Below are 27,557 nucleotides of genomic sequence, written 5' to 3'. Positions count from 1 at the left end.
CGGGTCCCAAATTATCCAACACACAATTCAAGGTTCTGGAATCTCCAAGAGGGTCCTTGAAAGTGTGAAACTTCAATTCCGCAATCCACTAGAACAAAACCCTTACAAATCCACTGGCACTCCAGGTTGGGAATTCTTTCTGGGGATGTCGAGGTGAGCTCTGTTAACCTGTAGTTTGCAGGGAGTCCACTCTTTAGTCCTTTGAAGCAGGTTCGATTCACAGGGCTGTAGTCTCCAATGGTGCAAAAAGGCGCAAACTCAGAGTCCTGGACTTTGGAAATGCACTTTTAAAATCTTCAGCGCAGACAGACCATTCTGATTCTCTTCAGTTTCAAGCAGCAGATCTGGAGGGCTCTGCCCCTCCGAGATACTTATTCCTAGTTATCTGGGTCATGCAGGAGGTCACTTCTGACCAATGGAAGCAGGGTAACTCCTCAAAGTTATGACCACATCCTGTAGAGTGTGGCATTATTTTGTCCCAGAGTGCGTCAAATCTTCCAATTCCATAATGGCTGATTTTCCAGCAAGGAGGTAAGAGCTGGCTAAACACACCCCTAGGATAGCTAATTTACTTAGACTCTCCCACCTGCATCTGCTCATACCTTTCTTAATCCTACCATCTGCCTAAGGTGGGAAGTTCATAGCTGTAAATGACATTGGTCTCTGCTCTCCCCTTTGAAGTGCATAGTTTACGACCCCTCCCCTTGGCCTGGCATTCCTAGGGAACAGCACAATGCCCTGCCCACAGACTCTTTATCACCTCTTCAAGGCAGCCTGGCTAATCCACTTAACTCTGACCAATCAGGGCAGACCCCTGGAAGGCAGAATTTAAACCTACAAACAAGAAAGTCTTATAACGTCTTGTATGTACACTTTAGGAGAAATTGAACAGTGTGATATTGTTGGATTTAGTAATACCATTCTGGGAAGTCTTGGGATGGCATTTCTATCCCTCTCCTATCAATAGTTATTCATCAATACCTTTCTACCATGTTAACCTATGTAACAGGGGATTTGCAATGAGAAAAATGACTTGGGACATTTTTCCAGCACCAGGACTTACAAATACATACTTTATAAGTACGTGTCTTGTATCTACAGGGACCCTACCCCTATGCAGCTGGTGGAGACCTTAGGGTTCTGAATATTCAGAAATATTGCAGATTCTCCCTCTACAGTGCTCCTAGCATCAAAGTCGAATTTGAGCAGCACTTTACCACAATGTGGGGAGTGAAATGTGAAATTTCACTTTACCCAGGCATATAAAAACTCATTTTATAAGGGTGTACCTTATACATACCTGGCCCCCCACCCCTGAGATACTCAAGGGAGACCCTGGGGGTCCCTAATATGCCAAAACTTTGTAGGTTATCAATTTGTAAGTGCCCCAATCCCCAAAGTCGAGTTTGGGCACAATTTCAATTTTAAACTGACCTCAGGCTTCAGCAGTGCACAGTGCAGAAAAAGGCTGCTGGCCTCCCCCAAGGTGCCTATAGGGGAGGTCATGCCAATCACAGGGGTATCCAACCATATCATTGTGTACCCTAGTGTATGTAGGTGTTTTAACTGTATTCTAATGTGTCTCTTTCAGCATAGAACCGGCCCTGGGCCTGGTTAGGCAGAGCCCAGGGCAGTCAAAATCAGTTACCACCAATACCATTCAGCAAAATATTGGGGGGTGCCCAGGGAACAGTATGACTTTGCAGCACAGTCCCATACCAATTTGGTGTGGAGAAGGTCCAAAAATATCCTTTGGGTAACATGCAAAACACCATACAAATACATTGATGTATGAGAATTCATTGTTGTAAAGCCTGACTATAGATGCAATTAGAGACCAAGGGGAAAGGCAGGCATATGGAATTTCCCACTATTTTCACATGGTGGGTGTAGTCCTTTGCAAGCCCAAACATGAAGGTAAATAAAGTAATAAGCAGGGCTGCTGGGAGAGCACACATCTTGAGCAAACCAATGAGGCATTTTTGGAAACCTAGCGCAGTGGCAGGGAAGACAACCAATTTCTCTCCCTCTTTGGGTTTTCCAGAATGTGTTGTGACAATTTGTACCATGAAATGCAGATCATTGTGAGTACATGTAGGACTGACAGAAGGCAAAGAAAAACTTCACCACCTGATTCATAACTGCCTTATGTTTTGCCAGAATGCCCAGTTCCACACATAGACCTCAAAGTGGGAATAGAACATTCATCATCCTCTGCTTGAATTCTTTTCTGACTAAATCTCTAAAAAATGGAGTTTGGGGAAATGTGCCAGTCTTTTGTTGTACTTCTTATGGAGCAGACTGCCTGTTTACTTACTTTATACTTAGAATGTTTCTGCCTTTTTAACTGTGCAGACTCTCTGTTAGCATGTCATTTTATTTATACTTAGAGCTTTTCACACATTCTATTGAGGCAGACTCCATGTAAGTCCTCGTGTTGAACTCCAGTTTGGTTCTGGCTGCTTGTTTATTTTGGAGGATGACCTTATATTGATCCTTTTTTATTTAGTTATTACAATTTTTATTCATCCCATGATAGATAACAGTTACAAAAATACATAAGCCCACAATTCGCCATATCATTTATACACAATAAAAAGAATAGTAAATAATCAATCAAGCAAAACAACACAGGATTCATCCCTTATTCAACTTATTTATTTCATATGTTCTATCATGTGGCCCCATATCTGAGTGCCCAGTTTTTGCTTTTTCCCTGATTTCACAGAACATAAACTAGATTCCAAATTAAAAAAATTATAAAATTTTGCCCGCCACATTTCAAAAGAGGGAGCTTCCTGTTGCAACCACAGCGATGCTACATAGAACCTGGCTACTGCCACTGCTACAAATATCAGGTATCTAAATGGGTAGCACTCTTGTCCAGATTTGAGGGATTCTGCAATTCCTATCAGCACGATGTCCATCGTTATCTGTACATCACCCCCTGTAATCTCGGATAAAAACTCCTCAATATGTTTCTTCCATGAGTTTAGTTGCACCCACCCAAAAAATATATGATATACGCCCTCTCCATCGCACACCAAAAACATCTCCCATCATTTGTAGCTCCCATTTCATCATTTTTAGTGGTGTGTGATACAGATTAAACAGTGTCTTAAAATGTGAGCTTTCAGATTAGCTGATAGCAAAACTTTTCGTGCGATATCCTGCATATACAATCCTTCTTGCCGGGAGTTCCAATTCCTATCTTGCATTTCCATATCATCTTGCTGATCATCCGTCAATTTTTGATACAGTGATACAGTGTTCCTATTCTAGCCCCCCTTTTAATTGCCTCGACAAGTGGGCAACTTTTCATCCCCCTCTGCTCTTTCCGCTTCAAAAAATAATCTCTTATTTGCAAATATTTGAAGAACTCATTTTTTTGTAACATAAATCTATCTGATAACATTTTAAATGTCTATTATCAACAAAAGAGCGCCAATACGACACGAGTGAAACCCTATGTCATAGTGAAAAAAGTTAAATCTATCTTAATTTGGGTGGTCATTAAACGATAAGAGAGGCAGTGAAAATAGAAAAATTTATTATTTTCTAAAAGAACCCTCACTCACCCTAGAGGTGACATGCTTCATCATGGGGTTCAGTCACAGGTGGGGCCGACTATCCCCATCTGTGTGCTACCACGCCTGCAAGTGCAGCGGAGCTGGTATGTGTGAAGGGTGTGATCAGTGAAAAAAGTGTGTTGTAAAAGATCACAACTGTGCCTCAACAAACTTTATTAAGGGCCAGTTGTTCACATTAAAAACTGTGGAGTCACTGGAATTTTTAATTTTAATCCAGGGACTTAAAAGTGCATGGTCAACATGTTTCTGCTGGTGGTGCTATTGTCAGCTCAGCTTTCTTCAGGACCAGATTATAAAAAGAACAAATCCTACGGGGGTCCAAGCACGCTAAGGCCTGCCCACACCGTTAGGAACAAAAGAGAAGATAAAGTAAACTTTACTCTCCTCAAACAAACTCACGGTTTTACCTGCCCATAAGACTCCTGCTAATCGTCAGGTAGAGTTTCTGTAAATAAACAGACATATCAATTCTTTAACATGCATCCCTTTTGGAATAAATGGCCAATACAGAACATGTTCTTTCTGTCTTACATTGGAATTGTCCCCTCAGCTATTTACAAGACAATTCATGTTTGTTAAATTCAATATTTTGAAAGTCAAAGGCGATTGGAATTTAAATTTCCATATATCTATTTATTTCTAGATTATTTAATTTCAGCAGGATTCAAAAATTCATTTAATTGAAATGTTCATAATATCAGCATAACATTCTGAGAACCTGGATCTCAGGATCCCTTGATAGGGGCCAGATAGCGACTAGAAGTTTTAGACTTAACCATTGATAAGGAATATATTGCACTTATGATGCTTCAAGGTACAACAAGCTTCATGGGCTCATAGGGTTAGGCATATTTTCACTTCCAGTCAAACCTGTTTGGACCCAAAGCACGAGCTGGTTAGATAAAGTATAGTTCAATACCAGCAATCTAAGTTAGTTCTTTTTTATGGAGAGAGTGAAACCCTCTCTTGAGAGGCAAAATATACTTTAGTACAGATCGCGCCATGTAACTCACTTGCTGCTAGAAGGCTTGCCGCTTGTCCACCTATTCATTTCACCCCTACGGCCCGGAACGTGGTGTCTTAGCGTTCTCGGCCCGTTATTAGTACTTCCGTGTTTTGGACGCGGAACGTAATGCGTCACGTAACGTGAACACGTGACCCTCGGGGTTTGAGAACTATTCGTTTGTTTTAAATTATGCTTGAATAGGATATACCGATTGTCATCCCACCAAGTGGGACTGAATGATGACATCCCCTGGGGTAGTGTTTTGAAATGACGCTGTTTTTTACATTAAAAAATAACCCCACTATGAGATTAAAATCGATTAAAATCGATGTAAACCCTGAGGACTATGTACATTATCAATGTATAAACAATCTGGAGTTGACTATTTGCTCCACTCTACTGCATTTTTTTCCAAATTTTTTGTTCCAGCAAAATGGGTTCTTAAATATATTCTTAAATATACTCTTGAATATATTCTTAAAAATACTCCTTTTCATTCCAGAAAATAAGAGAGACATGATGTCATGTTCCAAAGTTTGAGCACTATCAACACACTTCATGGGAATAACCAGTGGTAAGGTGCCATATATCCTTATGCAAATACTAACAATGACGACCGTTTCATTGGCTTGAGGTTAGCGGTCTAGCGGTGATTAAAAGAAGTCGACCGGAACTGTAGACACGCTAGTAATCGACCTCATTACCAAACTCAGCCATCTGTCCCTATAAACACAAATAGGTATAACAACGTTGGCCCTCAGTAAAAGATTGTAATATAATATAAAAAAACCTATTCGAGCATAATTTAAAACAAGCGAATAGTTCTCAAACCCCGAGGGTCACGTGTTCACGTTACGTGACACATTACGTTCCACGTCCAAAACACGGAAGTACTAATAACGGTCCGAGAACGCTAAGACACCACGTTCTGGGCCGTAGGGGTGAAATGAATAGGTGGACAAGCGGCGAGCCTTCTAGCAGCAAGTGAGTTACACGGCGCGATCTGTACTAAAGTATATTTTGCCTCTGAAGAGAGGGTTTCACTCTCTCCATAAAAAAGAACTAACTTAGATTGCTGGTATTGAACTATACTTTATCTAACCAGCTCGTGCTTTGGGTCCAAACAGGTTTGACTGGAAGTGAAAATATGCCTAACCCTATGAGCCCATGAAGCTTGTTGTACCTTGAAGCATCATAAGTGCAATATATTCCTGATCAATGGTTAAGTCTAAAACTTCTAGTGGCTATCTGGCCCCTATCAAGGGATCCTGAGATCCAGGTTCTCAGAATGTTATGCTGATATTATGAACATTTTGTATTAAATGAATTTTTGAATCCTGCTGAAATTAAATAATCTAGAAATAAATAGATATATGGAAATTTAAATTCCAATCGCCTTTGACTTTCAAAATATTGAATTTAACAAACATGAATTGTCTTGTAAATAGCTGAGGGGACAATTCCAATGTAAGACAGAAAGAACATGTTCTGTATTGGTCATTTATTCCAAAAGGGATGCATGTTAAAGAATTGATATGTCTGTTTATTTACAGAAACTCTACCTGACGATTAGCAGGAGTCTTATGGACGGGTAAAACCGTGAGTTTGTTTGAGGAGAGTAAAATTTACTTTATCTTCTCTTTTGTTCCTAACGGTGTGGGCAGGCCTTAGCGTGCTTGGACCCCCGTAGGATTTGTTCTTTTTATAATCTGGTCCTGAAGAATGCTGAGCTGACAGTAGCACCACCAGCAGAAACATGTTGACCATGCACTTTTAAGTCCCTGGATTAAAATTAAAAATTCCAGTGACTCCACAGTTTTTAATGTGAACAACTGGCCCTTAATATTGACAAATACAAAATCACAAGCCCAGTTCTCCCTGTCCCACCCCACTATATCCTGTGGTGCCGCTAAGGATCATGGGACTTGTAGTTCGGGGCCAAAGGATCATGGGAATTGTAATTCAGGTAGGCGCACACCGATCTAAAACCTGACACAGCTGCTGTAAATCCATCCTACTTTTTATACCCAAATATGTAGCCTCCATCACCACCTGGGGTCCCCCGGACACCCCCCCTCTGTAGAGAGGATCTGAGTTTTTGCTAGATTTAATTTATATCGTGATACTTCCCAAACCCTTGGACAAGCCTTTATATCTCCTCAATCGCCTGGGGTGGTTCCGATGTTGCCACCGCAATATCATCTGTGTTGGCTAATACTCGAAATGAATATTGTCCACAGGTCATAGATCTAATACTATTGCTATTTTCAAGCATACATAAAAATGCAAATAACAATGGGGAGCAGGGACACCCCTGCCTTTTTTCCCTTGTTATAAACACTGGTTCCGACTCTTCGCCCATTACACATATTCTAGCATATGTTATGTTATGTTATGTAAATTACATTTTTAAAGCGGGTCGATTACCCGGATGTGTCCTGGCGCTATCTAGGTCTCCTTCTAGCCTAAGGTGAGAGAGCGGATTGGTAGGAATAGATTTATTGAGAGAACAGCCAAGTTTTTAAGCCCTTCCTAAAGGTCAAAAGTTTTGTGGCATTTCTTATATGGAACGGCAGCTTGTTCCAGGCTTTTGCTGCACCGCGGACAAAGCTCCTGTCATCCCACCGAGCTTTTTGTGTGTGTGGCACTCGCACCAGCTTGGCCCCAGTTGACCTCAATGTTTTTTCCAGGATATACCATTGGAACTGCCGTTTTAAGTAGTCTGGTCTTGTACCTTGAAGTGCTTTAAAGTCCATACACAGAGCCTTAAAGCGGACCTGGCTCCTAACTGGAAGCTAGTGCAGTTTTTTGATTTCCGTAGAAACCGAAGAGAATCTAGAGGTGCCCGAAAGCAATCTGGCTGCAGCATTCTGCAACACTTGCAATTTGTTCAGAAATCTTTGTTGTGCATTTAAGTAAAGACTATTACAGTAGTCAAGTCTTGACATTACAAGAGCTGTGACCACTGTTTGCCGGCTCCCTAAGAGCAAAAATTGTATTATTTTTCTAAGCAGTCTCATCACATACCTTGTTTTAGTGGCCACTGAATCAACTTGTATGCCTTTTTGAGGTTATCATCCAGTATTATGCCCAGGTTTTTTACTTTTTTTGACGGAACCTGGAAATTACCTATCGAGACCGGCCACCAATTTGGTGTCCAGAAATTGATATTGTTGCCAATTAATATTACCTCTGTTTTGCCCGTGTTAAGTTTTAGACAGTTCTCCGCCATCCAACCTCCTACTGCCACCATGCAGTCCTGGAAGCGTCCTTCAATTCCCACCTCCTTCCTTTGTGACAGAGACACCACAATTTGGGAGTCCTTTTGATCCTTTTGCATTATTTAATTGTTTTGAGCGTCCATTAGCATAAATGCTGATTCTCCATGAATTGACTAACCTTTTTGCCTTCTTTATTGATCTTGATTTTGAATAAACTTTTATGGTTTTGATTTGAATTCTTGCCTAGTGAATGTTTTATTAACTGATACTAGGACTTAGACTTACAAAGCCATGCTAGGTCTCACAAAGACTCAGACAGTCCAGATCCTGTACATTATCCCTCTAATTAGAACATCAACAGTATTATGATGTTTAATACCTCAAAGAATGGTGAGCGTCTGCTCTGTTTAAAGGGTAATTGATTGGTATTTGTGTATCAGAAATTATAGATATGTGTGAGAATACTTTGTGAAAGACAAATAAAAAAAGCTGTTTAATATAGATAGTTTTGGCGAATTTTGAAGTTTGAGAGCACAACAGGAATGAACCATATATTCATTCATTCATTCATTGTATCTTTATTTCGACAAGTTTTATCATAAAAGAGTTCACAAAATTGAGCATTTAAAAGAAGTAATGCAGTTTAGACAAATAATCTATGTAGCAAAAGCAAGAAAAATGCAACTGCCCATAGGACCTGTTGATACTTAGCAGACACAGTTAATTAAAAGTATCCATAAAATCATCCATTACATACCTAAAGTTTAAATACAAGATATGAGAAGCTTGCAAAGAAAAAAGAATCTACGTACAGGTAATGCTTGTTAACAGTCTTCTCTTGTTCCACATTGCTGCCAGGAAGTTTGCTACAGCAAATACAGTCTCAGCAGATAGATCTGTTTTAAAAATTCTGTAGGCTTGTATACAATATGTAAAGCCCAGATTTTTACATAGGGGAATAATCCAATACCTTCTAGAATTTTGATAGGCTGGACAAAAAAACAATATATCCATTTCATTTTCCAGCTCATGATTACAACCGGGACAGTTTTTTGGAGAAGACGAACACCATTTACTCGTGAAAGCTCTAATTGGCAGGTGCCGTATCTCCATTGTAGATACAATTTTCTAATTAAAATAGGATAAATATCATCTAAAACATGCTCAAGGTGATAAAAATCTTTGATCGTTAAAAAAGTTTCAGATAGGGTGCCGATTTGTGCATTCTGTGTAGAGGCAATTAGTTTGCTTTCATAATACAACTTTGCCAAGTGCTTGCGTGGGACCCTAATGCAGGCTGTCTCCGGGTCAGACCACAGTAGGGGAAGTCCTATCCTCCCAAATTCATCTCTCAAATACTTGAACCATGGGAGTTTCCCCACATTCGGGAGTCTTAGGATTTCCTGAAGCTCCTGCCTGTAATTCAGGAGCTCTGGGGTAGTCCAGAGCCTCCGCCAGAATGTTAACGGTTTGAGGCCCAATTCCTCGTCTATAGGTCTTCGGCCCAGGTTGAGCCTCAGCGGCAAGAGAGGCGTGCTAGGGGGTAAGGCCAGAAGCTGTCTTATAAATTTGTTTTCAGTGACGAAAATCTCGGGTCTACACAAGTAGCCCCAGAGTTCACCGCCATACATTACTGCCCCCCTTGCCTGCAATTTGTATATTTCTAGAGGTGGGTCAAGCGGTTTGACGAAGGATTTGTTTGAGAGCTTAAGGATGCCCCCGCTAGTTACGCTAACTTAAGTTGGGATTTAATTTGATGGGGGGCCCAGGTCATGGTTTCATTTAAGGTTACTCCCAGGTACTCAAAGGTCTGAACCTTTTCCAACCTAGATGTGCCTATCCTCGGGTTTGGGCGTGTAGTTGCTGGAGGATTAAAAATCATAAATTTGGTTTTGAGGGTATTTATGTTGAGTCCCCTTTCGATACAAAATGCCTCAAAACCATCCAGCACACGCTGAATACCCATGGGGAATTTAGACAATAGCAGGGGATTATCTGTGAACATAATCGCAGGCACCCGGCAACCAGTGAGCTTGGGGGCATTACTATTTGATACCACATTCAGGTGGGCGATTACCCCGTTGATATAGAGGTAAAACAGGGTCAGTGCCAGGACACAACCCTGTCTAACCCCCCTGTCAACGGAGAATCTAGATGACAATGCGCCATTTTTTTCACACCTGACCTGTGCAAAATTCTCCTTGTGGAGCCGCATTATCATGATCAAAAGCTGGCAAGGAATGCCCAGCTCTAGGAGCACAGACCATAATTTTCCCCGTGGGACCAGGTCGAAGGCTGCACGCAGGTCCACAAAAACTGTGTATAGTGTACCACCCTCAATCCTAACGATTTTCCAGAATAATAGGGTCAAACAAAAAATGTGATACGTAGTGGATGTATTTTTCCTAAACCCTGCCTGGTAGGGACTCAAGATTGAACACTCCTCCATCCAGTCTAGGAGGCGGTCTAGAATCAGCCTCGCGAAGATCTTTTGCGGCACATCAATGAGGCTGATAGGCCTGTAGTTGGCAGGGAGCAGAGGAGAGCCCTTCTTGAAGATAGGGACAATCTCTGCTCCCAGCCAAGTACTAGGGACTGCCATACCCCACTGGACTGCATTGAATATAACCGTTAAGTAGGGGAGACAATTGGTTCATGCTTAAAGAGGTCCCCCGGGAGTTTGTCCAACCCCGGCTCTTTACCGGCTGCGAGTTTGGATATTGCAACACAGACCTCTCCCTCAGTAAAGTCAACCCCATCAATTTGGACAATAGGATTAAGCCACAATCCCCCTTGGTCCCCATCAGGTTCTCCATTGCCCCCTCAGTACAGGGTGCGGAAATGATCCTCCCACAAGTTCGCGGCAATGTTAGGCACAACTGCCGGTGTTGGGTCCCCCGACCCCGTATTAACAATTAACCAGAATTTCCGAACGTCTCTTATCTTAAGAGCAGACGTTACGTTGGCCCAGTTATCATTCGATCTTGGCATGGTGGATTAGCCGCTTGTATTCTAATCTCCTAGCTCTTATTAGCGCCTTATTATTATTTTGCTTCACGGCCCGAAGCAATTCTGCCTTCGCCTTTCTGCAGGCAGTGTTGTACCATGTGGCTCTATTGCCCCTCATGATCCCTTTTGGCCCCAGTGGGTTAAGAACCTCTACTAAAGTACTAATTAGCTCCTGATGGAGGTCCCCAAGTTTTTGGTATATGTCAGAAGTGGAATGCTGCGAAATTAAGGCGCCAACAGCTTCCAATACCGGGACAGTCCGAGCATAAAGCTCGGCCAGTTGCTCAGGATGTGTTACCAGTTTGTCCGGTCTAACTCTGCGCCTATTGTTAGAAAGAATTGCCCTCGAATCGAGAGCATCATTGGGCATGCAGAAGTCTTTAGGGATGCCCGGGGAGGAGAGCTCCAAGATCAGCGCATTGTGGTCGCTCTCACCTTTAGTATTAACCCTGAAGTCGATAACCTTAGCCCAGGCACAGCTTTCAACAAATAAATAGTCCAAGCGTAACTCCTGGCCAGGTTTATTGTAGGTACATTTTGGGGGGATATCAGATTTTACACGTCCATTGCAGGCCCTAGTTGAATGGTTAAGTGTTAGAGCCATGATTTGGACGGCTAACGGCGTCCATGCCCTAGGTGGTGGGCCTACTATTGGGGGTATTTTCCAGTGCTTGTCCTCCTCCAGGTTTGCGCCATCCATCAAGCCCAGGAGAGGCTCAAAGTGGCAATTCAGGTCGCCCCCGACCACAAGCGAGGTACCATGAGGAATGGTGTTTAAGAAAAAAGAAAGCTTCTCAATGGTTCTAGACTCGCTTGTGATATTCACTGGTCTGGAATGAACATTACCCAATGCGAGCCTTGAGGCGTTTGGCCACTCAAAGACCATGCATTGGACATCCTCAGACAAGGTGTTCATGACCCTAGCTTTACAGCCCAGGTGGGAGACCACCCAAATAGTTAGGCCCCCAGACGGGCGACTCTTCCCCCCCCCACCTAGTCGGGACTGAAAACGAAGCAAAACCACTCCGTAGTTGGTCCTCCCTAGCCCAGGTTTCCTGGAAGAGGCACACGTCATTCTTGTCTATAAAGGAGCCCCACTCAGGGCAGGCCATTTTATTACACAGACCTGCCAAGTTCCAGGACAATATTGTCAGTGAATCAGCATTAATTCTGGTTCCCCGAATTGGGGAACTAGATCCCATTTTAATTATTTTAGCTAATAGGGTATGTGAATTATTTGGGCCCAATATCCGGTTGTCACAATTATTGGGTCCAAAAGGTGTGCATGCCAATGGCCTTAAGTGGTTGTTCTCCACGTGATCAACTCCTTGAGGCCTGCCTTCACTCATGCATGTGACGGTCCCTCTATGATGGATTAGGTTATGGGTAGGACCGTCAGTTACCCTAGCTCGACCTACTACTCCATGGTTATATTGTAGTCAGTCAACCTGGTCCAGGCAGCTATACTGGTTATAGTTAGGATGTTTGGTAGACATATAGGTGTTATTAGTCTTGTCCCTAATCCCTCTACTCTGCCCTCTAGATACCACCCTTGTCCAGCCCTCCTCTGGCCCCAATTTAGGACAGAGAGTGTCAGATGGATAAAAAAAGGACAGTGGGAGGGGCTGGATTATTGTATCGGAGTCGCCATCCGGCCAATTACAAATGTGAGATACTGTTCCGGGGTCCCTAAAGTTGACCAAGACGCAGTCACCACTAATGTTTTTGGTAGTATTGCCCACCCAGGATACCCTTCTAACCATTAAAATTTTGCTGGAAATATGTCGGGGAAGGGGTCTGTTTTTGTTCAACCAGTTTGCAACTTTATTTTTAAGTGATGCAAACAATTCTGCAATTGAATTACCAAGCTCAGGAACTCCAATTAGGACCTCTACAAGCGGAGCTGCTTCCGCAGGTATATCAATTGCCATTTTCTTACTCATTGTATTGCCCTCTGGAACTTTTCGCTCACCATGCAAGTTAGGCTTTTTAGCCAACCTCAGTGGGCTAACAGGAAGAACAGAATGGGAATTCCTATTTGGGGCACTCTGTACTGTAGGGAGGGGGATTTCTGGGGGGGTAGGTGTTAACTATAGATGCTACCCCTCGTTAGTATCAGGCTTCCCCTGCGTGATCTTAGCTGTTTGCAAAAAATCTCTCATAGCCCCAGTAACTTTTTCTATGTTTGTCAGCCTAAGATCAATTTGGGCAAGTCTGGCATCTAAAGGGCCAAGCAGGGACTACAAAAGGGTGCCTGCCTATATTGAAAGTCAATTGGTCTTCCCCAGCCCGAGTTACACCATCAGTATTAAGAATGTTAGGCTGTACTGTAGGGGAATTCGGGGCAGAGGAAATAATAATTTCACTGGTTACTGGGGGAACCTCCTTGACCTGGGCCCTGCCCTTAGGATCAGAGTAACTAGAACTTTTGGCTAACTTCGCCTTTTACCCCCCGCCTGTCTGTGCCCCGCGTTTTCTTTTTGGAACAGCATTCCTGTGCATTTAATCCCCTCCTGAGGCGGAAGCCGGGAGGTAGCTGCATTATTTGTTTGATTGTAATTTCTTTTAGCACCTTTTAAAACCTCTCCGTATCTCTAGCTTTTAATTCCACTGCACTTGGCTTGAAAACGAAGCTTAGCTGCACTGTTTTGTAATTGTGACTGGTTTACCCTGCTTGATGCAATAGTGGCAGTAATTATCCCCCTGCCCCCGCTTGATTAACTAAGCACTCACCCTGATACTCGGATCACCCTCAGCCGATTTGGATGCCGAGATAGCCGAGCCTCGGGCCAGGTAGAATCGACTTTGGCGGCCATCTTGGTTTGGGGCAGCGTTTCCACGCTCTCTATTGGCCACTATATAAACGGAAGGCAATGCCTCCGCGCAGCGGACGCGTTCAGCGGACGCGCCGGACCTGCGCCGGAGTCGTACCAGAGTCCTGCCCGTCTGCACCCGTCCGCGCCGAGGACGCGCTGGACGGCTGGCCCCTGGACTCTGGTGAAATGTCTTCTCTCCCCTGCAGTTACTCCCTTCGCCAAATGTTGGCCCTGAAACCTCGCAAACAACGCTGCACACATTCCTACGAGCCGGATGACCTTCTGTTTCCCCTACGATGTGGCTGTCATTCCACGTCTAGGCCTCCTAACTCCGTCCCCATCCATCGTCTCTCTGGACACTCCGCCATATCCAGTCCTAATACAGTAGGAGTAGAGGGCATCCTGATTAATGCCCGCTCCCTTGTCAAGAACAAGATTACGTTTAAGGAGATGGTATTGGATAGAACGCCCACTTTAGTGTTTGTTACCGAAACATGGGCCAAGGATTCATCCGACCCTGATCTAATCGAGGCGGTCCCTGAAGGGTACTGCCTGGCCAGACTTGATAGACAGGGACGAGTGGGAGGGGGGATAGCGATCCTTTACAAAGATCATCTACAATGCCATATCGTACCTATACCCGATTTTCCGGACAGCTTTCAAGCATTTTATTTTACAATAAAGGAAGCGCAATGCCCCTTCTTTAATGGTATCTTAGTTTATCGACCTCCTGGCTCGAGAACCCATTTTACGCACAACCTCCTCCAGTCCCTTGAACCCTATTTCGGCCGAGATAACTTTTCTATTCTGGGTGATTTTAACTATCACTTAGAACGGCATGACCTTTCTGATACCTCCTGTCTCACTGAGGCCCTGGAATCATGTGGGCTCACGCAACGTGTTACCGGAGCCACACATCGTGCAGGTCATACTCTGGATGGTATCTTCTCCAATGACCCCCGTCTGACTATTAAGGATCCGATTCATCTATCTTGGTCTGACCATCTGGCGGTCCCTTTCCTTTTGGAACGCCATAGGGTGGACTCCTGCAAAAAAGGGAATCACATAATGGAGACTGCCAGAAACTTCAGGAATATCAATAGCGATTCCTTCGTGCCCTGGGCTGCAAGCCTTTCTATCACTGGCTTAGATAGCGTACAGACTGCAGTCGCTCATTTTGAACAGGTCACCACCGAGGCCTTGAATAAATTGGCCCCAGTACAGTCTCAGCGCCGAGCCAGAAAGAGACCATCTGCCCCCTGGTTCTCTGATTCCCTCAGACTTCTTAGGCAAGAAGTGAGGAGAAAGGAGAGGCTTTGGCATGCTAGTTGGGACCTCAAGAACAAGGAAGCCCATAAACTCCTTGTCAAAAAATACAAAGCTGAAATTGTGCAGGCTAAACAAGAATACTTTGTTACCATGACCACCTCGCTTTCCTCGCCGAAGGAGCTCTTTAAAACTGTTGACTCTTTAGTCAAACTGCAAGCCCCTGATCCTGTCATTCCTTCGCAGGACCTATGTGATAAGATTGCCTCCTTCTTCCACACTAAAATTCAGGATATTCACCTGGCCCTCGAGGAACAAAGAGCTTGCATCAGTACGTCCACATCAGGGGTTGAGATGAGTTTGATTACCACAGACATCTCCCCACCATGCACCCTGGACTCTTTCCCCCCGCTGGCCTTGCAAGATCTTGAGTTACTGCTAAATAAGACCAAGTCTGGTTCTCCCCTGGATACCTGCCCACTGAAAGTCATCAAGCAGTGTAGGGAGACCCTCCTGCCACCGCTGCTAGAGGTAATGAATCTAGCCATTAGAGACGGTATTTTCCCTATAGAATGGAAGAAGGCGGTAGTAAAACCCCTGTTAAAAAAGGCTTCCCTGGATCCGGGGGTCCTAAAAAACTTCCGGCCTATCTCACTGCTCCCTGCCCCAGCGAAGATGCTTGAGGCACATCTTAACAAGCATCTCACTGTTTTTGTGGAAAGCTCGGGATGTCTAGACTCCTCCCAGCATGGATTTAGGAGAGAATTTAGCACCGAGTCAGCCCTCACCATCGTGCTCGATAAGATCCGCACAACAGTAGATGGGGGCCAGACCTCCCTCCTGGTCCTGCTTGATCTAACTGCGGCTTTCGATACCCTCTCCCCCTCAGTACTTTCATCTCGGCTGAGGGAGGTGGGGGTAAAAAACACAGCTCTGGATCTTTTGACCTCTTTCCTCACGGGGAGGGAACAAAGAGTCAAGCTGGGGGAGTTCCTATCTCCATCCCGACCAGTGCTATGTGGGGTCCCCCAAGGGTCGGCACTCAGCCCGACCCTTTTCAACATCTATGTGACCCCACTAGCCAAATTAATAAGATCTTTCGGGATGGAGGTAGTCTCTTACGCAGACGACACCCAAATCCTCGTCTCTCTCCCCCATTCAGATGTACTAATCGCCTCCAAGTTTAGATCTTGTATGGAGGCGGTTGGTCATTGGATGATTCAGAACTCTCTTAAACTGAATGGGGAGAAGACTGAGGTGATGGTGTTTGGGGGGAAAGAAAACATCTGGTCAGCCAATTGGTGGCCCGACTCACTAGGAACATGCCCTTCCCCTACAACATCTGCCAAGAATCTCTGGGTGTTGATAGACCCTGCCCTTGATTTGGGCAGCCAGGTGAGCAGAACCGTCTCCACCTGCTGGGGTTTGATTCACACCCTACGAAGGATTAGGAAATATCTCTCCTTGCAGGCTAGAAAACAAATAGCCGTCGCACTCATTGGTTCTCGTTTGGACTACTGTAATGCACTGTATGCTGGCCTTAACAAGAGCCACCTGCAGCGCTTACAGGTAGTCCAAAACGCCATAGCCAGATTTGTTCTGGATATTCCCAGACGCTCTTCGGCCACTGCGGCCAGGAAAACGCTGCATTGGCTGCCGGTGGAACATCGAATCCGGTTCAAAGTTCTATGCATGACCTACAGAGCCATCGCCAAAAATAGCGACACTGGAATTGGGTCCATCATTTCCCACTATATCCCCGGAAGGAACCTGCGTTCCTCTGGGAAATTGCGTCTGACAGCCCCCCGTGTACGAAGAGCTAGATGGGGTGGCAGAGCCTTCTCCACTCTAGCTCCTAAGTGGTGGAATGACCTTCCCCTGGACCTGAGATCTCTTCCGTCTTTACAGAACTTCCGCACTGCTCTAAAAACTCTTCTCTTTCGGCAAGCTTATATCTAGGGTTTTCTGTCTCATTTTCTGATCATTTTGTTAGGCGCCTTGATACCTGCGGGTTATTGTTCTTGCGCATTATAAATCTCCATTCAATTCAATTCAGCACCCTCCTGAAAACCCTCGGAGCTGACAAGTATTAGGCTCTGGCAAGCTGTCAGGTATCGAGTTGTCACAGATATTAGACACTAGAATCGATTCAGAGATAGCCGGTAAAGAATCTCTGCACATTGCAAGGCTACTCCTGGGGTTTGTCAAGTTAATAAATGGTCATTGTGGTTTAAAGAAACAGCAGAGGGGAACATGCACCTTTCAGGAGTTCTAGCGTTCGCTATGTGCCCCAGCGAGGATCTCTTAACATTGTCAATTTCCTGGGAAAGTCGCCGTTCTAAAGCAATTATTTAATGAGATAAAACCGAACTTGCTCTGACCAGAAAATTGTACAAAGTACCTGCCACGTAAGTTCCCGAAGATGTTGCTTTGCTCCTGGTCTCTCGGCTTGTCATTATCCTTCTTGGCGAATTGTAGTATGACCAGTATCAGTAGAAAACCCTGAACACACCATAAAGTTCACAATAATAGGCAAGAGGGGTGGCCCGGTCCGATCTAGAACGGGCTAAAATGGGCCCGCCCTTGGCCCGGGCTTTGCCCGCGCGCGTCCCGCGAGGCGTGGTCTGGGCGTGGTTATATGGAGCAGGCAAGTAGGAGATGTGCGGGAAGAGGCAGCAGCTGTGAGAGAAGCTGGGGCTGCTGGTCCTCGCAGTCCCGCGTTGGCGTCCTGTAATCAATCAGCCCAAAAGCAAACAAGTCCCGATTTCACCGGCTCTCAGGGTAGGCAACAACAACTGCTGCGAGCGGCTCCCGCAGAGCGGGGGCCGCAAGCAGTTTTAAGGCAGGCAGGCGGGCGGGAGATGTGCAGGAAGAGGCAGCAGCTGTGAGAGAAGCTGGGGCTGCTGCTCCTCGTAGTCCCGCGTTGGCGTGCTGTAATCAATCAGCCCAAAAGCGAACAAGTCCCGATTTCACCGGCTCCTGGGGTAGGCAACAACAACTGCTGCGAGCGGCGAGATGAACCATATATGCTATTATGGTGTAGGTTTTGTTTAAGTTGTTAGATGTACTAACAATATCCAGGATCTTCTCTCGTTTGCTAAGGACTGCCTAGAGCCATTTAGTGTTCTCTTGCAACTACCATGATGTTCTTAGGGGGAGGCTTACTGCAGGTGCTACAGCTTCTAATAGGTACCAAGCTGCTGGTTCCTTGCCACTAGAGGCAATTGCTGATCTCTCGATTTCTACGTACTATGTTAGTGTAGCACTGTCATCTAGACATTATCTCGCAGATGTGTTTGTTTCGAGGCACTTCTAGACATTATCTCGCAGATGTGTTTGTTTCGAGGCACTGTGGTGCTGGTTCTTAGGTGCTTTTCTTTTGCTAGTGACGATGTTTATGTGATGTTTTAACGCTAGATATAGGTCTTCCAAAGCTATTGTCCATTCTTCTAGTTAATCTGTCACTGGTGCATGAAACACCCCATTACAATAAGGGCCAGATGTACGACCGATTTTTGCGGCCGATAAGGAGATTTCAGCCCCTTTGCATCCGCAAAATAGATCAGGCCAATGTACTAACCCTATTTTGCGAGTCGCTAATCAATTAGCGAATTGCTAAATTGCTTTAGCGACTCGCTATTAGGAAGGGCCGTGCCAAGAGGGTCCCTTCCTAATAGCGACTCAAAAACCCATGTATGAATGTTTTGCGACCGCAATTGCGATCACAAAACACTCAAAGTTTACCACCCTTGTCAGAAGGGTGGTAAACCACTTGCAAACAGGAAGGGGTCCCTATGGGACCCCTTCCCATTTGGGAATGAATGGGCAAATATTTTTTAAGGGAAGGCAGTGGTCCCAGAGATACCTGGGAGAGCTAGCCATTCCCAATGGGGTAACAAATTGCGACAGCCTCATTAATATTCGTGAAGCATGCAATTTGCGACCCCATTGGAAATCGCAAACAGTCTCAGACACTGTGTACATTGGATTTTGCGACTTGCAATTTGTTGCAATTTGCGAGTCGCAAATTCCAGTGGTCATACATCTGGCCTTAGTCTCTTTTTCGCTCTTGGATGTGGATGTAGATATTCATGATTATCTGCAGCAGGTAATCCATTTGAAGATTTCCAGAAGTTAGAGGTATTCTATCCTCTTCCTGCCCGTATCAAAGCATACACTCACCCATCCACTCATCAATGTACTCACTCACTCATCCACGCATGCACTCAATCATGCTCTCACTCATCCAAGGATGCATTTATTCTCACTTTCGCACACTTGCCAATCCACACACACACAAACTTGCCAAACCATGCAGAAGTGATTTCATTTATAAACTAGACAATCCTATTGCCAGCTTGTTCTATTAAGATACGAGTATTACTTGCCAATGAACTTTAAATCCCTGCATGTACCAAACACTCAGCACAGACAGGATGCTGTATTCACAATTCTTCACAGTTTCTTAAGTATGTAAGTAGCATACCACGCTAGAGATGGATTCTGTAATCCACATGAATGGAAATCAGTAAGCTGCAGTAATTCGGACCTAAAAATCAAGATATGAAAAATCGAACTTTACCTTTTTGAGTGAAAAGAAAAGGAGAACGCCTCTGGACATAATCATGTTGAATCACATACGTTCTATTCCATATCTCGAATTCTTATCCTGAAACTATTTAGGCAGAAAACTAACTTTCGAGGCAATTGATCTTTTCTTCAGGTCTCAGTTTTTAACGCTATCGTTGTACCTGTACTTGATTTCATACAAGCGGCTGCAACAATTAATTCTAGCTCAGTATCTGTAACCCTTAAGCAACACAGATGCTGTACGTGAACCATAACGAACGCAGCTGAGTGGTTACGGCTGTGTGTTAGCTCATCGCTGCTTACATTTTCTGCCAAACAACTCATATCAGACTTCATTAAGTGGCGTTTACGTTTATTTAAATGCAAAAATGAATGTGATTTAACAAAAATAACAGCTTTAGGTCTTGAAAGAATGGGAGAGTTTTTTATAGCGTGCAGCTACTCCTGGGAGTGTCCCGGCGCTAATTGGAGTAGACCCATGCTGTAACCTTTTATTTGCTTCACAGTATTACTGAGGGCTCATGGACTAATTTGCTACCATTCCGATTTGCGAAAATTCTAGTAATTTAAGACTTTGCATCCCCGTGTGGAAGCTTCTACATACTGTTCAGAATTAATCTTTAATTCCAGGGCTACATTTGCCGTGTTTTAGCTCCATCTCCTGGATCCCATTGGCATTTTATTATTGAATTTGTATATTTAAATAATTTCCACTTTCTGGTTTGCGCAAGTGCCCATGTTTTTTTTTTCAAAAGTAACACGCGCTGTTGCTCGCGCATTACCAAACGCTCACTTTCCTGCTCTAGACATTGCCTTCCGTTTATCAATCAATCAATCAATCAATCAGTGACACTTATAAAGCGCGCTACATACCCGTAGGGTCTCAAGGCGCTGGGGAGGGGGGGTGCCGCTACTGCTCGAACAGCCAGGTCTTCAGCTTCTTCCTGAAGGAGAGGTGGTCTTGGGTTAGGCGCAGGTCGGACGGGAGGGAGTTCCAGGTCTTGGCGGCCAGGTAGGAGAAGGACCTTCCTCCTGTAGTCGCTCTTCAGATGCGGGGGACGGCGGCGAGGGCGTGGTTGGCTGATCGGAGGTGGCGTTTGGGAGCGTAGAAGTTGACTCGGCTGTTGAGGTAGCTCGGGCCTTGGTCGTGTAGGGCTTTGTGTGCGTGGGTGAGGAGGCGGAAGGTGATTCTCTTGTTGATGGGGAGCCAGTGAAGGTCTCTCAGATGTCCGGAGATGTGGCTGGACCGTGGGATGTCGAGGATGAGTCTGGCTGAGGCGTTTTGGATCCGCTGGAGTCTCTTCTGGAGCTTGGCGGTGGTCCCGGCGTAGAGGGCGTTGCCGTAGTCTAGTCGGCTCGTGACGAGGGCCTGGGTGACGGTCTTCCTGGTCTCTGAGGGGATCCACCAGAAGATCTTCCGTAGCATGCGTAGGATGTTGAAGCACGACAAGGAGACGGCGTTGACTTGCCTGGTCATGGAGAGGGAGGAGTCCAGGATGAAGCCCAGGTTTCGTGCATGGTCTGTCGGTTTGGGTGCGGTGCCCAGGGCGGGAGGCCACCAGGAGTCGTCCCAGGCGGAGGGTGAAGAGCCCAGGATGAGGACTTCCGTCTTGTCCGAGTTCAGTTTCAGGCGGCTGGTCGTCATCCACTCGGCTACCTCTTTCATCCCTTCGTGCAGGTTGGCTCTGGCGGCGGCGGGGTTGTTGGTCAGGGAGAGGATCAGCTGGGTGTCGTCGGCGTAGGAGATGATGCTGAGGTGGTGTTTGCGTACGATGGCCGCGAGGGGGCTCATGTAGACGTTGAAGAGGGTGGGGCTCAGTGATGATCCTTGGGGGACGCCGCAGATGACTTCGGAGGCCTCTGACTTGTACGGTGGTAGGCGGACTCGCTGTGTTCTTCCGTCGAGGAAGGAGATGATCCATTCCAGCGCCTTGTCCCGGATTCCGATGTTGCTGAGGCGCCGTATTAGGGTGCGGTGGCAGACCGTGTCGAATGCCGCGGAGAGGTCTAGGAGGATGAGGGCCGCTGTTTCTCCATTGTCCATCAGGGCTCGGATGTCATCGGTGGCGGCGATGAGGGCGGTCTCGGTGCTGTGTTTGGCTCGGAAGCCGGACTGTGAGGGGTCGAGGGATCCGTTCGTCTCAAGGAAGGCGGCCATCTGCTTGTTGACGGTCTTCTCGATGACTTTGGCTGGAAACGGGAGAAGCGAGATGGGGCGGTAGTTCTTGAGGTCGGTGGGGTCCGCTGTTGGTTTCTTGAGTAGAGCGCTGAGTTCGGCGTGTTTCCAGCTTTCGGGGAAGATGGCGGTGTCGAAGGATGTGTTGATGATGTCTCGCAGGTGGGGTGCGATGACAGCGTCGGCCTTGTTGAAGACGTGGTGAGGGCAGGGGTCGGTTGGTGATCCGGAGTGGATGGAGTTCATCGTGCGGATGGTGTCTTCTGTGCTGATCGGGGTCCAGGCGTGGAGGGTGGTGGTGGGGGGGGGTGGCGGGTCGGTCGTGGTGTGCGTTGGTTGGTTGTTGAAACTGCTGTGTATGTCCGTGATCTTGTTGTGGAAGTATGAGGCGAGGGAGTTGCAGAGGTCTTGCGATGGGGTGATGTCGTTGTTTCCTGCGCTGGGGTTGGAAAGCTCTTTCACGATGTTGAAGAGTTCCTTGCTGTTGTGTGCGTTGTTGTCCAGCCGGTCCTTGAATGCTGTTCTCTTGGCGGCGCGGATCAGCTGGTGGTGTTTCCGGGTGGCCAGTTTGTAGGAGGTCCTGTTGTCCGGTGTCGGGTCCCTTTTCCAGACTTTCTCGAGGGCTCGGCAGTTCTTCTTGGAGCTCTTGAGTTCGTCGGTGAACCATGGGGCCTTCTTGCTGCCGGGTCTGCTGGGCGGGGTCCTCAGCGGGGCGAGTTCGTCCGCGCAGTTGCTGATCCACTTCGTGATGTTGTCGGCGGCCTGGCTGGGGTTCGCTGAGCTGGCAGGAGGGTGTTGGCTCAGGGAGGTGGCTAGCTGGTCTGCTGTGATCTTGTTCCAGCTTCTGCGGGCGGCCTGTTGCTGGTGTTGGTGGGTCGTCGTTCTCTTGAAGGTGAAGTGGATGCAGCTGTGGTCCGTCCATTGAAGCTCTGTGGCGTGGCTGAAGTTGATGTCTGTGCTGGATGAGAAGACGGCGTCGAGTGTGTGTCCGGCGAGGTGGGTGGGGGTGGACACCAGTTGCTTGAGTCCCAGGTTGGCGAGGTTGTCGAGCAGGGTGCTGGTGTTGTGGTCGTTGTTGTTCTCCAGGTGGAAGTTCAGGTCCCCCAGGAGGATGTAGTCAGCGGAGGGGAGGGCATGCGGGCTGACGAAGTCGGCGATGTCCTCGCTGAATTGCGTGCGTGGTCCAGGGGGTCGGTAGATCAGGGTGCCTCTGAGGGTGGTGTTCGGGTTGGTGTGGATCTGGAAATGCAGGTGTTCGGCGCTGGTCAGGGTGTTGTCGGTGCTGGTCGTGAGACGGATGGTGTCCCTGTGGATGATGGCGATGCCTCCTCCCATCTGGTTGGCGTTGCGGTCCCTCCGGACGATCTTGTAGCCCTCTGGGATGGCGATGGCGATGTCGGGAGCCGAAGAGGCGTTCATCCAGGTCTCCGTGAGGAAGGCAACGTCAGGGGCTGTGGCGTCCAGGAGGTTCCAGAGTTCGATGGCGTGTCTGTGGACGGAGCGGGTGTTGAGCAGGATGCACTTGAGGTGGGTGCTGCTGGAGTTCGACTTGGCGGGTGCTGGCGCAGGGCTGGTCCGGATGCAGGAGAACTTGCAGGCGTGGCAGCTGAAAGGTCCGTGGGTGTGTCGTGGTGTGGCTTGATGGCATTCAGGGAGTCGGCCGGAGTTGAGAGCGATGAGGGTGGCGGCGGAGTACGTCAGGCGGGTAGGTCGAGGTCTTCGAGGTCCAGGGGTCCTGGCGCTGGTCGCGGTCCGGTCGCGGACGGGCGCAGACGGGCTTACCTTTGGCGCGCCTTCGGCGCACAATCGGCGCGCCCGCTGCGCGTGACCGCTGCGCGTTCGCACGGTCGCCATTTAAGGCGAAGTGCGCGGGTGGGCGGAGCAGCTGGGAGGCGGGAGCGGGGAGGGTACAGAAGAAAAAGGGGCGGGGCTAATGGCGGTGGCGGGAAGCGGGAGTGGGGAGGGAGAGCGGCGAGGTAGGCGGGCAAGGAGGAAGGAGGCAGGCAAAAACGAGGAGAAAACGTCACAGAGAAAGCAGGCACTAATACAGGACAAAACGGGGCAAAAACAGTTGAAACACGATCTCGGGCGCACAAGGAAAAACAAGCACAATTTACAGCCAAAACGGCCAAAACCAAAGGGGAGCGCTCAGGGCAGCAGCGAGGACGGCGCTGATGCAGAGGCAGGCACTGGGGGCACACGCAGCAGCTGGTGGCCGTGCGGCGCGGGGGTGTCCCACAAGTGGGTCGTTTATGCTTCAACGCGCAGTTTATAACGTCCATCCAAACCACCTTCGTTTTCGAATAAACACATCTTGCTGAATGTGGACTTTTATATGCTTACTCAAACGCGAAGGGAAGCCTTTTGTATTTTCAATTATATGGTGTCCACGGCTCTCCTACGTGTCTAGTCAAGCGTGAAAGGAATCCATTTACAGTGTGTGTGCTCAAGCGTGAAAGGAAACCTCATTAACCCCTTTTACAGCGTGTGCTCTCCACCTTTTCCAGTCAAGAGCGAAAGGAAACATCAGTAACGCTATTTACAGCGCATATATTCAAGCGCGTTCAGCCAAACGTTAAGCATTCCTTTTATTGAAAATAAACTCGCCTTTCTGCATTATAATACGTCAAGGCAAACAAGTGCTTGCGGTCAAGCGCTAAGTGATTTCTCCTCATTAAAAAAAAGGGTTTCCAGCATTGTGTAATCTCTAAGTACACAAAACCGTCTTCTATCAGCACATTTTTACAGCGTGTGTATCAGCGCATGCAGCATTGTTGAGCATTCTCGCTTCAGTGTGGGAATGTAGTAATTCAGAAGATACGAAAGTAGATGTCTTGAGTAAATTTATTCAGTTACATGGAGAGAGAGCCAATGTAGGAATCAACTGGCTCTAACAGACATCAGCTCAAGAATGCCAACAGGACATTCTTAGGTAACTAAGCACAGTAAGAAACATCCTACCATAACAACACTAGAATTAAAGTGGAAGCTTACTACATTACCTTCCCTTCTTAATAAAAAATAAAAATAAAATAAAAAAACAACAAAAAAAACTATAGCAGAAAACTACTGAGTTCATAACACAAACAAATGAGTGAACCCACCTCAATCATCCACAACACCAATATTCATTCTCTATATCTAATAGGTTTAACGATAGGACGAGAACTCTTCCTAAGAACAGTACCAGAAACAGACTGATAATTACTCTTATCAGATTGCTTCGGGCTGGAACAATTAACTTTGGCAACCTTACTCAAGTTCAACCAAAACTCACCTTCAACCTTAACAGCATTACAACTAATCTTGAGAACCTTGACAGGAAGACCAAATTTACTCTCCCCTTTATTAACATGAGTGGATTTCCTAATCTTGACACTATCTCCAACATTCAAGGTGGACAATTTAGCGCCCTTTTTACAGTCAAAGGTTGATTTCTGTTTCTCCTGAGTAATTATTGCACTTTCTTTAGCAAAAGACATCAACTTTTCCACATCAGATTCATTTTTAACCCACTTCGACATCCAACCTGGACGAAAAGAAATGTTCGGTTTCCTTCCCCTCATTAATTCAAAAGGGGAGACTTTAGTGGAGGAATGGGGAGTGGTCCTGTAAAACCAAAACATGCTCCTAAGAGATTTGGCAACATCACAATTTTTATCCTTTGCCCATCTCACGCAATCACCAACAACCCTATTCATCCTCTCCACAAGACCATTTCCTTGAGGATAATATAAGGAACTCTTACTATGCTTGACCCCAGAGATAGACAAAAAATCTTCTAATTCCTTAGAGACAAACTGTTTCCCATTATCAGAAACAAGAATTTCCGGAAAACCTTCTCTGCTCCACACATCACTCAAGAAATCAATAACTACTTTCGAGTCAACATCCTTGACTAGCTTGAACTCTGGCCATTTTGACGCATAGTCAATCATCACTAAAATAAACCTAGCACCACCACTGAGAGTCATATAGGGACCCATAACGTCAACTCCTACCTTTTGCCAAGGATGATCTGGGCATTCCACAGGAATTAGTGGAGGAACACAAGTTTTAAGAGATTTATCCGAAGATTTGCAGATAGTACAATCTAAAACAAACTCATCGACCTCGGCATCCATACCTGGCCACCAAAAGATATCACGAATGCGACGTTTAGTAAATGAACACCCTAAATGTCCCTCATGAGCCCTGACTATGATACCATTCCTGAACACCTGCGGTGGAATTATTTTGTCATTGCGTAAAAGAATATCATCTTCCACAGACAACTCATCTTCGACCTTAGAAAAGGGTTGAAGAGAAAGACAAAGAACTTTCTCTCTAGGCCACCCGGACCTAATAAAATTGCAAACTTCCTGAAGGACAGAATCATTAGCAAAAGCTTGCATCCACTCCTCCTCAGAACAAAATTTAAGTTCAGGGATGTCAACACTGGCAACAAGACAGTCCTCGCAATCCTCATCGATAAGATCAGCAAATGAAATATCGTCATCAAGTGAGTTTGGACCAGGAAACCGTGAAAAGAAATCTGCCCTTCCATTCTTGCCGCCGGAGATATGCCTAACATCCAAATGATATTGCAACAACCTGCTCACCATACGCATAATCCTGGGGGTAGAACACTTGGTTATGGTCCCACTCAAGATGTTTATAAGAGGCTTGTGATCTGTCTGTAACAGGAATCGCTTACCCCACACATAAGAACAAAACTTATCAATGGCCCATGCACAAGCTAAAAGTTCCTTTTCTATGACGGAATATTGCAATTCAGGTGCACGCAAAACTCTAGAGGCAAATCCAATAGTTCTCTTAACACCACTCTCTACTTGGGTCAAGGTGGCACCCAAACCCACCTGACTGGCATCAACCGTCAAACAGCACGGTAAACTAGGATCAAAAGGCTTCAAGATAGAACTTGCACTCAGACTGTCTTTGACTCTCTTAAAAGCAGAAACACATTCATCACACCATACAAATTTAGTTCCCTTCTTTAACAAATTGCTGATAGGCCGAACAATGGTGGCAGAATGTGGTATGAATCTCGAATAGTATTCACAGAGACCCAAGAGAGACTTCACACCTGTTTTGTCTGTGGGCGTAGCAGCATTAGAAATAGCCTCCAAGAGTCCTGGCCTAGGCTTTATTCCATCTTGGGTGAGAATATGCCCTAAATATTTTACTTCAGTACAACTAAATTTACACTTTTCTAACTTGAGAACAACCCCATGTTCTTGAAAGATACTCAAAACCTTATGCAAAATCATATCATGTGAAGCAGAATCCTTTGCAAATATAAGTACGTCATCCTGAAAAACCAGAACTCCATCTACACCACCGAGAATGTTGGACATTACACGCTGAAATACCGACGCAGCAGATGCTAATCCAAACGGCATACGTCGATACTGGAACGTTCCCGGGGGAGAAACAAAGGCTGTAAGATGACGTGACTCTGGGTGCAGCTCGATCTGGTGATAAGCACTAGCCAGATCAAGCTTAGTAAAGATTTTAGCACCCTTCGTAGAAGCAAAGAGATCTTGGATCTTTGGTAAGGGATGTGAGTCGACCCAAATCTCCTTATTCAGTGACCTTAAATCTAGACACACACGAAGTTTCCCGTCCCTTTTTCTAGCTACGACCAAAGGACTAAGCCAAAGAGATGACTCCGTAGGCTCAATGACACCTTTCTCACAGAGCATTTGTAATTCTTTATCTAAATCTTCCCTGACACTGTAGGGTACACCCCTAGGTTTATGCTTAATTGGCAGTGAACCATCTTTAACAATAATTTTGTGCTTGAAACCCTTTATTTTTCCAAGTTCCCCACCAAAAACCGATGGAAACACTTTTTGAAGGGATAAAACTCTATCAGGACAA

The sequence above is a fragment of the Lissotriton vulgaris genome, chromosome 6 (genome assembly GCF_964263255.1).
Source record: "Lissotriton vulgaris chromosome 6, aLisVul1.2, whole genome shotgun sequence".
In the NCBI taxonomy this organism is placed as follows: Eukaryota; Metazoa; Chordata; class Amphibia; order Caudata; family Salamandridae; genus Lissotriton; species Lissotriton vulgaris.
The sequence above is the reverse complement of the archived record's forward strand: the minus strand, read 5'-3'. Positions refer to the sequence as shown.